Source organism: Coenobita brevimanus, chromosome 91, assembly GCF_032717465.1.
Source record: "Coenobita brevimanus isolate Jiangsu-jjx chromosome 91, ASM3271746v2, whole genome shotgun sequence".
Classification (NCBI taxonomy): Eukaryota; Metazoa; Arthropoda; class Malacostraca; order Decapoda; family Coenobitidae; genus Coenobita; species Coenobita brevimanus.
Genome location: NC_137044.1, coordinates 24,408,711 through 24,420,627, shown reverse-complemented (window position 1 = coordinate 24,420,627; position 11,917 = coordinate 24,408,711).

Below are 11,917 nucleotides of genomic sequence, written 5' to 3'. Positions count from 1 at the left end.
TAGAAGAGTTGATAATGTTTGTATGGTGATTGTTTCATGTGCCTAGGTGTGTTGTGTGTGTGTCATATAACAGCAGAGGTGTTGTGTACTGGAACAGGCTCATGCAGAGAATTGTGTGCCCCTCATATGAAGGTAGTCTCTCACTGGGAGGGCTTTAATATCAGATGGTAAGTGAGCTGAGGATGTGGATTTGGTGCAGTCAGTGGTGATGCGTAGGGCGTTGTTCTGTACGATTTGCAAAGGTGTTGTGGGTGTTAGATAGGATGGGAGCCTATGCTGGGGAGGGGGGGGGGGGAAGAGTATAGATCATCACTGATATAAATACTGTCTTTTGGAGTAAAGAGAGTGTTTCTTTTTGTTGCCCAAATCCTGGGCCTGTGGTTGGCCTGAGTGCATTGAGTCTGGGGGTGCACCGCCTCTTGTCTAGTACGTGGTCCTTGAAGGTGAGTCTGATGTTGTGTGTCTCTGAGAATGTTAGACTCATACACGTAGCCACTGGGGGGGTAGGGGGGGGAATTACCCCCTGGGAAAATTTTGGGGAAATGCTGAAAGGGATTTTTGGCATAGTTCTTGTATGACAATACAGTTTTCCTAAATTTGCCACTAGTATATTAAACAATTATCAAATTCCAAAAATATTTACGTGGGAACAATAGCGTCCTTTGAAATTGAAAGCTAGACTAAATATTATAACATCCTTGAGAAAAAATGACCAGTTATAACTTAACAGGTTCCCCTATCACCTTAGATTATGTGGTTAATATTAGAACTCTAATGATGTTTTGCACCTGAATCCTGATGAGGTGTAAAAATGGCCTTCCTGTCCCCTCAGCCACATGCTCTCACCCTGCAGCCATATCCTCTCACCCTGTAGCCAGTTGCAAACAAACACTGCACAATTATTGTTACAAACAGCTGAAACAAACAGAATTTTTGAAGGCTGCACGAAACCATTATAATCACCTCAGACTACATTTTAGAAGGTAAGCAGATATAAATATGTGTGCCAGGGGCCTCGTTTGGGTGTGGGACAGAGGGACGTGTTCCCCCCCCCCCACACACACTTTTTGGAGCTTAGGGGATAGAGTATCTTTTGTCCCTCCAATTAGTTCAGAATTTTCAGGATGAATAGCTTTACGCGGTTTTTCTTTTTTTTTTCCTTAATGGGAAAATCATTTCTATACAGCGCAGTACAGTACTGGTGATGTGAAAATCAATCCCTGCTGAGCGGGGAAGGTCGAGTGGTCACTGAGTCAAGGATTAAGAGAGGAGTCAAGGATTAAGAGAGGTTAATCCCACCAGATGTATTTACTTAGGTCAGTCTTGACGTATGCACCACCCCTGATGTTTGAGCCAATGAGAATCAAACTAAAAGAATAAGTAGTGGAAAGCAGAATTTCTATTGGCTACCACCAAAATAGTAGACCAAAATAGAATACCAGACTGGGGGAGGCTGCGGCAACTAATTTTAATTTACACATAATGTGCTAAGTGGAGAGAGAGAGAGAGAGAGAGAGAGAGAGAGAATCGCAAAGGAAAATAGAAAAATAGCGATAGTATCACGAATGTGGGAAAGTGTGTGTTCGGAACACTCACGCCAGATCTCGAGTTTTCATTGGCCTATCCATTCCGCCATTTTTCTTCCAGCAGCCAATCAAAATACAGGGTTTATTTCCGAACAAAAACAGATTTTATGGACGCCATTGCCTCTCGTATTGTACGTGCTATGCCGATGTGTGATGTACTGTATTTCATCATAATTTCGTAGGTTATTACGCAAAATAGCTGTACTTCCTTATATGTACAGAAAGGTAAAGACAGCAGATAAATGATGCGTTAAGAGTATAGTGTGACAGTGCTTTTTTCAGTACTAAAAGTAAAAAGAAATTTGTGGTACCGAGAAAAAAAAAAAATGTTTTGAGGTAGAACGCACAAAAGTAAGCATGCATATATTGGTAATAATACCATCTACGAGAGTGATCATGATGATCAATGATACTAGTGACAAGGAGATGTCTTTGCTGTGAAAACTCCAGTGTATTCTAATTTATTGCTGGTGTTTCCTTTTGCTCTCTAATAAAAGAGGAGACCTATCTATCTGTCTATCAATTGCCAGACGCCTTAATCCCATACGGGGTGGCCACAAACAAATCGCCTCCAAGTCACCCTGTCTGCCGCCATTTCACTGGCTTTCTCCCAATTCACACACCCCGCTCTCATATACCTCTCCACTCCATCCCTCCATCTCAACCTTGGCCTTCCCCTCCCTCTCTCCCCCTCCACCTCACTCACACTCTCCTCGTCAGTCTCTCACTCTCCATTCTCTCCACATGGCCAAACCACCTCAGTGTGTTTCTCCTAACGCTTCCTATCACATCCACATCCACACCACAAACCTCCTTCACTTCCTCATTTGTCAGTCTGTCTCTCCATGTGACTCCACAGGCTCCTCTCAAATAACTCATTTCCACTGCTCTCACTCTTGACTTCTGTCCCTCCAACAACGTCCAAGTTGCACTTCCATACGTTAGAGTTGGTATCACAATACTCTCATGTAATAACTTTTTCACTTCCATGCTCACTTCCCTGTTTCTTATCACCGCCTTCAAGGAACCAGCAACCTTCCTTGCTGTACCCTTTCAAGCACTTCATCCTCCAAACTTCCATCCTTACTCATCACACTACACAAGTACTTAAACGTACTCACATTTTCCATTTCCTCATCGTCCAAGCTCACTGTACATTCACTGACTTCACCTCTCTCGAAGACCATAATTTTACTCTTCCCTACATTCACCTTTAGTTTTCGTTTCTTACATACTCTCCCAAACTCATCCACCAACCCTTGCAGCTCCCCTTCGTCTTCGCTTAACAACAGAATATCATATGCAAACAGCAGAACAGGGAGTTTCCAAACACTACCCTCTCTCATTAGGGCCAATCGAACATCCACTGTCCTACCTTGTATCTCTTTTATAACCCCATCCATATACAGATTAAACAACCATGGAGACATGATATCCCTGTTTCAACCCAACCCCCAAATAGAAAAACTCACTCAGTTCACTCTCCACACGCACCATCATACATACTCTTCACGGCATTCAACAACTTCCCATCTACTCCATATATTCTTAATACTTTCCACAATCCTTGTCTATCCACCCTGTCATATGCTTTCTCCAAATCCATGAAAGCCGCATACAATTTCCTTCCCTTCTCTAGAAACTTTTCCACTTAAGATCTAAGGATGAATATCTGATCTACACAACCTCTTCACATCCTAAAGCCTCCCTGTTCTATTCCAACTCCAACTCAGTACATAATGTTACCAGAGGAGACCTCTGGTAACATTATGTACTGAGTTTTTTACATACTCTCCTCTGAAAGGATTATTAGCTAATTACTTAAAGTTACTCCAAGAAAGCTGTGAATATATGGGGAAAAGATAGTTTTTCCTTAAGACATTGGAGCAAATGCGCCAGTAGTGATGTAAATTTCTTTCTGATGACATAAAGCATCAAATATAAGAAAAATTGTGGTGACAGATATTTTGGGGAAATATTCCAATTGTTTGCCCCCACTGGCAAAAATTCTGGATACGCCACTGATATTGCTGTACTGTGTGTGGCACACGAACATAATTAAATAATGTGATGTTGGGGGGAGTACCTGTGTTCATGCTTACAGCTGGTGGCGAGCGTGCTGGTGGATTTGGCTGGGGTGATTTTCAACCTGTTGTCCTTAACCCAAGTCTGCAGTGTGTTGAGGTAGTCCTGTTGCAGTGTACAGGCTGTGTCTGCAGTGTGTTGAGGTAGTCCTGTTGCAGTGTACAGGCTGTGTCTGCAGTGTGTTGAGGTAGTCCTGTTGCAGTGTACAGGCTGTGTCTGCAGTGTGTTGAGGTAGTCCTGTTGCAGTGTACAGGCTGTGTCTACAGGGTGGTTTGTGCTTGTTGTGGTGATGTCATCTGCATATGAGACAATATATGTGGGTGGTTGGGGTAGGGGAATATTATATATGTATAGGTTGAAGAAGCTGATGGATTTGGACTATGCTGATGATATTGTACTGATTTGCGGAAGTATTTGCGAGATGCAGAGGGTGCTCGATTGTCTGGTGGAGGAAGGAGAAAAAGTGGGATTGGTAATAAATTGTGGAAAGACTGAAATTATTAATATGAACGTGGAGAACCAAATCGATTGTGTAATTGGGAATAATGTGGTGAAGAATGTAGAAAACTTTAAATATCTGGGAACGATTGTATCATCTAATGGATCATTGAACAATGAAATTGAGGAGAGGATTAGACAGGCTTGGCGAGCTGTTGGAATGTTGAAATCTGTTTGGAATAATAATATGCTTTCGGTACATATTAAAGTGAAAATTTACAAGTCCATGGTTAGACCAATTTTAATTTACGGGCATGAGTCATGGTACAGTACAATTGCAACAGATCAGAAAGTATTAGGATTTAAGAATAAAATACTGAGAAGGATTCTTGGGGTAAAGTGGCAAGACAGAGTTGCAAATGAAAGAGTAAGGGATATTACGAGAGTGGAATCAGTTAATGAATATGTGAGACTGTCTCGCTGGAAGTGGCTGGGGCACATATACAGAAAAGAAGGTTGTTTAATACAGGATGTGCCAGAGTGGATTGCTAGAGGAAGAAGAGGTAGAGGTAGGCCGAGGGAAACCTGGTTGAGGACAATGAAAAAAGAAGCAGGAGAGGAGTGTTGGTGGGACTTGAAGGAGATGGCAAGAGACATATTGGTGGAGAGAGTTCATTGAGGCCCTATGCATCCCGTGGGGTGCCACAGGAAATGATTGATTGATTGATTGATAGGTTGAATAGTGTGGATGGGAGATCTGAGCGCTGTGCAACTCTGATGGGGAAATTTCGTGTTGGTGATGGGTTGGCCGAGAATGTAACATGTGCTTGTCTACCAGGCAAGTAAAAGGCAAGCCAGCGCTTGGTGTTCTCCATGTTTGTGTTGTGTATTTAGGTGATTAGTTTGCGTTGGGGGACGGCATCAAAGGCTTTACTAATATTTGTTGTGAGTAGTGTGCGCTGTGCGGGTAGAACGATAAGGTGTACCGTGCGACTTATTAGCTATAAAAAAAAAAAAAAAAAAAAAAAAAAACGTGTTACTTGTGTTGTTGGCCAGTTTGTAATACATATAACGTACCACAGAACGATGAACAAAAAAAAAGGAAGAAATCAGTTTTAATAAATAAAAATGCTGATATTATCCAAAATTAGAGAAAACGTAGAAAACTACAGTAGGTTTGAAAAACACTATCCCCTACGACATGCGAGATGAAAGCAAATATATTTCAAGAAAAATTCGCAAATAGACTGTGTTCTGGATATGTATGCAAAAATTTAAACAAAGCTTAAAGGTTATTTGTAAAACTTTGATTCATCTGAAGTAGTAATATTTAGTATATTATAAAAGACTGGAGTACAGGGCAGGTGTACGGTATATATTGTGCTACTTTTTGTTAGTACATAAACAAATGCTGTACTGCTGAGCTGTGAAGGCGAGTTTAAGGACTGGATTAGAAGTCATTTTGGGAAAGTTGCAGTATCTCTTGCCTAGCGATTTATCTTTCACACTGCACCTCATTATCCTTTTGTTATTGCTGCAACTATATCAGCACTAAAGGTCTATAAATAGCATACAAGATACATAAATGTATTCTGCCAATTAAATCGCGAAGAAAGACGTGCAAGGAAGCCTGCTATAGAACCAAAATACTAGGTATAGTAGTAAAGTGGTTAATGAAGGCTATATCTAATCCCGCCAGTTTAAAAAAGTCTCATTTAAGGTGAATATAATCGTCTGGAGATGGACGAAATTATATATAAAGAACGTCACTGGATTATATGAATTTTTTAAAGAAAATGGGATTACATGTTTATGACAGAAAACCAAATATTTTAAGGGTTGGCTAAGCTAACGATGGACTTTGTTTTCTTCTTAGTGGCAAGGTCGTGTTACCGTTTCATTAGCAATTTATTTTGCATAATTAAACTCATCATTCATTAACATTTACTTTTCGTCTTATTATCGACACAGTCTTCATCAGATACATACAGGATGAAAGATTACTGGTGTGTAGAGCGCAGAATAAATCGCTGAGAAAGATGCGTTACGAAATCTGTGAGACCAGCTAGAATTTGACAAGAAATCCGAAATTTCTGGTCAACGATGTCAGTGAAAGTCACATATGAATGAGTACAATATACAGAATATGAGAGAGAGAGAGAGAGAGAGAGAGAGAGAGAGAGAGAGAGAGAGGTGGAAATGTGAGTTATACATGCTTATACTAAGAAAACAAACCTAATTGATTGAAATATTTATTGTTGTAAAGGTTACTTAACCTTACAGACTAACCTAATTGACCACCAAACTAAACTTACCTCATACTAAGAAAACAAACCTAACCTAACCTAACAGATTAACCGAACTGACTAACACTCCCTGCTGAGATAGATGAGAATGGGAGTGCGCTAGCGGACATTTGTGCTGGGAGGGAGTTGGTGATAGCCAATACCCTCTTCAGGCATAAAATGATCCACAGGTATACATGGCGAGTGATGAGAAGGGTGAGTGGTGAACTGAATGAAAGGAAGGGAATGATTGCTTATGTGTGTGTGGATGAAAGGATGCGAAGATGTGTAATGGATGCAAGAGCTTATAGAGGCTGGGGGAGTGGACTTTCTGACCACTACTTGGTGGTGGCCGGAATTAGGATTCAAGTAAGATGGAGGAATAGAAGAAGGGAAAGACGAGAGGAAGGAGTAGTTGCAAGGAGAGTGGAAAGATTACAAGAGGATGAGAAAAAGGCAGAGTATAAGAGAGAAGTGGAGGAACGATTGGGCAAATATGAATTGGAGCAGATGGGAGACGTGGAAGGTGTGTGTAGGATATTTATAGAAGAAGTATGTGCAGCATGTGATGTGGTGTGTGGAAGGAAGAGAAGATGGAGGGGGGGATGCAAGGAACAGCGTGGTGGACTGAAGAGGTGAGACAGGCTGTGGCACAAAAAAAGAAAGCATACAATGAATGGATGAGAAATAGGGGCGTGGAAGAATTTGAGAGGCGGAAGAGAGAGTTATATGTAGAAAAAAAAAGAGAGAGGTGAAAAGTTTAGTAAGAGAGAGTAAGAAGAGAGTGGATGAGGAATTTGGAAGGAATTTGAGTGTAAAATGGAGGGACTGTAAGAAAATATTCTGGAAAGAGGTGAAAAGAGTAAGACAGGGTGGAAGTGAAGTTAGCAGGGGAGTGAAAGATAAAAATGGTAGATTACTAGTGGAGAAGGGAGAAAAAGTGAGCAGATGGAGAGAACACTTTAAGGAATTGTTGAACATAGGGCATCGAGGTAATGCAAGTATAAGTGGCTGGGGAATGGCTGGGAGAAGGAGGGAGGTGAGAAGACAGGAAGAAATCAGTAGGATAGAAGTTGTGGAAGCAATGAAGAAAGTTAAATCAGGGAAAGCCCCAGGAATTGATGGAGTGTGTGGTGAAATGCTGAAGCATGGGGGAGAGATAGTAGTAGAATGGATGTGGAAGATGTGCAGATTGGCCTGGGAGGAAGGTAGGGTCCCAGAGGATTGGAAGTCAGGTATAATTATTCCCTTGTACAAAGGAAAAGGGAAAAAAGAAGTGTGTGGTAATCATAGGGGCATTTGTCTTCTTAGTATAATAGGAAAAGTGTATGGTAGGATACTTACTGACGGAGTTAGAGAAAGAACAGAGAAATGAATTGGAGAAGAACAGGGAGGCTTTAGGAAGGGAAGAGGTTGTGTAGATCAGATATTCATTCTTAGATCTTTAGTGGAAAAGTTTCTAGAGAAGGGAAAGAAGTTGTATGCGGCTTTCATGGATATGGAGAAAACATATGACAGGGTGGATAGACAAGGATTGTGGAAAGTGTTAAGAATATATGGAGTAGATGGGAAGTTGTTGAATGCTGTGAAGAGTATGTACGATGGTGCGAAGGCTGCAGTGCGTGTGGATGGTGAACTAAGTGAATTTTTCTCTTTGAAAGTTGGGTTGAAACAGGGATGTGTCATGTCTCCATGGCTGTTCAATCTGTGCATGGATGGGGTAATAAAAGAGGTACAACGTAGGGTAGTGGATGTTGGAGTGGCCCTGGTGAGAGAGGATAGTGTTTGGAAACTCCCTGTACTGTTGTTTGCAGATGATAGTGTGTTGTTGAGTGAAGACGAAGGGGAGCTGCAAGGCTTGGTGGATGAGTTTGGGAGAGTGTGTAAGAAACGGAATCTAAAGGTGAATGTAGGGATCAGTAAAGTGATGGTCTTTGAGAGAGGTGAAGTCAATGAATGTACAGCGAGGTTGGATGGTGAGGAATTGGAAAATGTGAGTACGTTTAAGTACTTGGGTAGTGTGATGAGTAAGGATGGAGGTTTGGAGGGTGAAGTGCTTGAAAGGGTACAGCAAGGAAGAAAGGTTGTTGGTTCTTTGAAAGCAGTGATAAGAAACAGGGAAGTGAGCATGGAAGTGAAAAAGTTACTACATGACAGTATTGTGATACCAGCTCTAACGTATGGAAGTGAAGCTTGGACGTTGTTGGAAGGACACAAGTCAAGAGTGAGAGCAGTGGAAATGAGTTATTTAAGAGGAGCCTGTGGAGTCACATGGAGAGACAGGCTGACGAATGAGAATATAAAGGAGTGTTGTGGTGTGGATGTGGATGTGATATTAAGCGTTATGAGGAACACACTGAGGTGGTTTGGTCATGTGGAGAGGATGGATGGTGAAAGACTGACGAAGAGAGTGTATGTGAGTGAGGTGGAGGGGGGAAGAGGGAGGGGGAGGCCGAAGATGAGATGGAGGGATGGGGTGGAGAGGTATATGAGAGAGGGGGATGTGAGTTGGGAGCAAGGCAGTGAAATGGCGGGGGACAGGGCGACTTGGAGGCAATTTGTTTGTGGCCACCCTAAACGGGATTGAGGCGTCTGGCAATAGATAGATAGACTAACATACTAACCTGACCTGATACTAAGAGAACGACCGTAACTTAACCTAATAGATTAATCTACGTAACACACTAACCTAACCTGATACTAAGAGAACGAACGTAACTTAACCTAATAGATTAATCTACATAACACACTAACCTAACCTGATACTAAGAGAACGAACGTAACTTAACCTAATAGATTAATCTACGCAACACACTAACCTAACCTGATACTAGGAGAACAAACGTAACTTGACCTAATAAATTAATCTACGTAACACACTAACCTAACCTGGAAGCGAAGCTTGAACCTTGCTGGAAGGACTCAACAGTGAGAGGACCATGTGGAGGTACAATACAAGACTGACAAATGAGGAAGTGAAGGAGTGTTGTTGTGTGGATGAGGATGTGACAGAAAGCGTTAGGAGAAATAGAGTGTGTTAATTTGGCCATCTGGAGAGGAAGGAGCGCAAGAGACTGAAAAGGAAAGTGTATATGAGTGAAGTGGAGAAAGGGAAGAGGTAAGGGAAGACCAAAGAGGAGGTGGAGGAATGGAGTGGAGAGGTATATGAGAGAGGGGGCGTGAGTTGGTAGCGAGGTCAGCGAAATGGCAGGGGATAGGGAGACGTGGAGGCGATTTGATTGTGGACACCTCTGACGGATGAAGGCGTCTGGATATGGATAAATATAGATAAGAGAAGGGTTTATTGATCGAATCCAATGCTAGTCACGAGGAAGTGCTATGGAATACGTGTAGACCCCTCGAACTGCCTTTGAGAGTGGAGCCGTATAACCGCTATTTACTCTAACTTGGCCTAAAAGTGCCATCTCTCCATCTTGAAAATTGAGCAGCTAGAAAAGATTATTACTCGAATTTGGTGCTAGTCACGAAGAAGTGCAAAGGAAAAGATGAAAAGCCGTGGCCTTGTCTTTTTCTGCCACTGAGTCAGCCATTTTCACCATTGGAAAGGCCGAATCAAACTTAATAAATTAATCACCGTCCAAGCCGGGATACGATTGCGAGCCAGGGGTGAAATTCTCGACCATACTTACGATCGATTCTTTGTCGTAACTTGGGTTTGTTTTTACAGGAAGAACGAGAGACACGGGGGGGGGCTGAGGGGCCTGGTAGTATGGTTTTGAGATCGAGGTGGTATATTATTGTGAAGTGGGAGTGTATGTGAATGGGCTGGACGGGGGGAGAGGAAAGGGGAGGCTAAGGATGAGATGGAGAGATGAAGTGGAGAGGTATATGAGAGAGGGGGGTGTGACCTGGAAGGAGGGCAGTGAAATGGCGGGGGACAGAGCGACATGGAGGCGATTTGTGTGTGGCCACCCCCCCAGGGGGGGGGACCACAAATGCCCCCACCTTCCGCCCCTCTCCCGGTGACGACACGAGGTGCCTGGAACCACTGTCTAACTCTCTTCTTCATTTCTGCAACATTCGCGGCCTTTCCTCTAACTTTCGCTCTGTTGAGCACCACCTCTCCTCCTCTAAACCTCACCTTCTCTTTCTAACTGCGACTCAGCTGTCTGAGGCAACTGACAGCAAACCCTTTTCTCTATCCTCCGACTTTCTCTATACTCATTTCAAAGCCAAAGGTGACTGTTGTGTATATATACGCAACGACTTATCTTACTCTCGTGTTCCTGAACTCGATTCTCCTGAATTCTCTACACTCTGGCTTCGGCTTTCCTGTCATTCTCTGACTTAATATATCTGTGCTGTTTACTTATCCCCTAATTCTACTCACTATCAAAAATTCTTCGACTATCTTACTTCTACGATGGAACACATTCTATCCATTTCTCCTTTCTGTGAAATCTCCGTTCTAGGAGATTTCAATGTTCACCACCACCTTTAGCTCTCCTCTCCTTTCACTGATCCACCTGGTGAACAAGCCTACATCTTTTCTATCCTTAATGACCTAGAGCAGCTTGTACAGCACCCTACCTGTATCCCAGACCGCCTTGAAGAGAGCTTCAACATACTTGACCTCTTCCTTACAACTAATCCTTCTGCTTACACTGTTAATCTTTTCTCTCCGTTGGGCTCCGATCACAACCTTATCACCTTAACCTGTCCTATCACTCTGGTATGGCCTGTGGAGCCTCCAGGGAAATGTCGCCTGTGGCATTTTGGAGCCGAGGATTGGGAGGCCCTCAGGCAGTACTTCTTTGATTTTCCCTGGAATGATTATTGCTTCCATGGCCGGGAGCCATCTGAGTGTGCCTTGCGCATTATGGAGGTTATTCTCTCGGGCATGAAAGCATACATTCCTTTCTCATATCCTTTGATTAATGCAAGAAAGCCTTGGTTTAATCACGCTTGTTCTAATGCTGTCCACAACAAGGAGAGGGCCTACAAAAGTTACCGGAGCCAACCCACCCCTGAATCACATCATCTTTACGTTTCTGTCCGGAATCGTGGTAAGTCTGTTCTTCGCTCTGCTTAAAATAATTTCATCCGTACTAAATGCTCTCAACTCTCCAACTCGAATTCTTCCCCCTCCTTCTGGCACCTTGCCAAAAACCTTTCTAACAACTTTACCTCATCATCCTTCCCTCCTCTTTACTCTGATGGTTCTGTAGCTATTTCTTCTACTGATAAAGCAGATCTCTTCACACAGACTTTCTCCTCCAATTCTACCTTAGATGATTCCGGTGCTGTTCCTCCATCACTTCCCCCCTCTGACTTCCTCATGGCTGACATTAAAATTTCTTCAGCTGATGTATTTTCTGCCATCACTGGCCTCAATACTAACAAGGCACATGGTCCTGATGGAGTCCCTTCTGTTGTTCTCAAGAACTGTGCTTCTGTGCTTACACCCTGCCTAGGCAAACTCTTTCGCTTTGTCTGTCAACTTGTACCTTTCCTTCTTGCTGGAAGTTTGCTCTCATTCAGCCAGTCCCAAAGAAGGCTGAC